Genomic DNA, 225 nt, shown 5'->3' with positions numbered 1-225 from the left:
GGGGGGGGGGGGGGGGGGCAGACCAGCTGAGAATTAAAGCTTGTATTTGGTGGGAAGGGCCTCAAGCCCATCCAAGGGGTCCCTTGGCCACCCTAGGCCCAGGACCTGGGCTTCAAGAGGTGTGTTGCAACCTCTTACCCCTCCTGCCTTCATATCCTCCAGCTCCCCTGCCCCATTTCCTTTGATTTCTCAGGTCTGCTCCATTCCTGCCCCCCCCCCACCCCC

This window comes from Myotis brandtii, unplaced genomic scaffold (assembly GCF_000412655.1).
Source record: "Myotis brandtii unplaced genomic scaffold, ASM41265v1 scaffold1814, whole genome shotgun sequence".
NCBI lineage: Eukaryota > Metazoa > Chordata > Mammalia > Chiroptera > Vespertilionidae > Myotis > Myotis brandtii.
Note: the sequence above shows the minus strand (reverse complement) of the source record.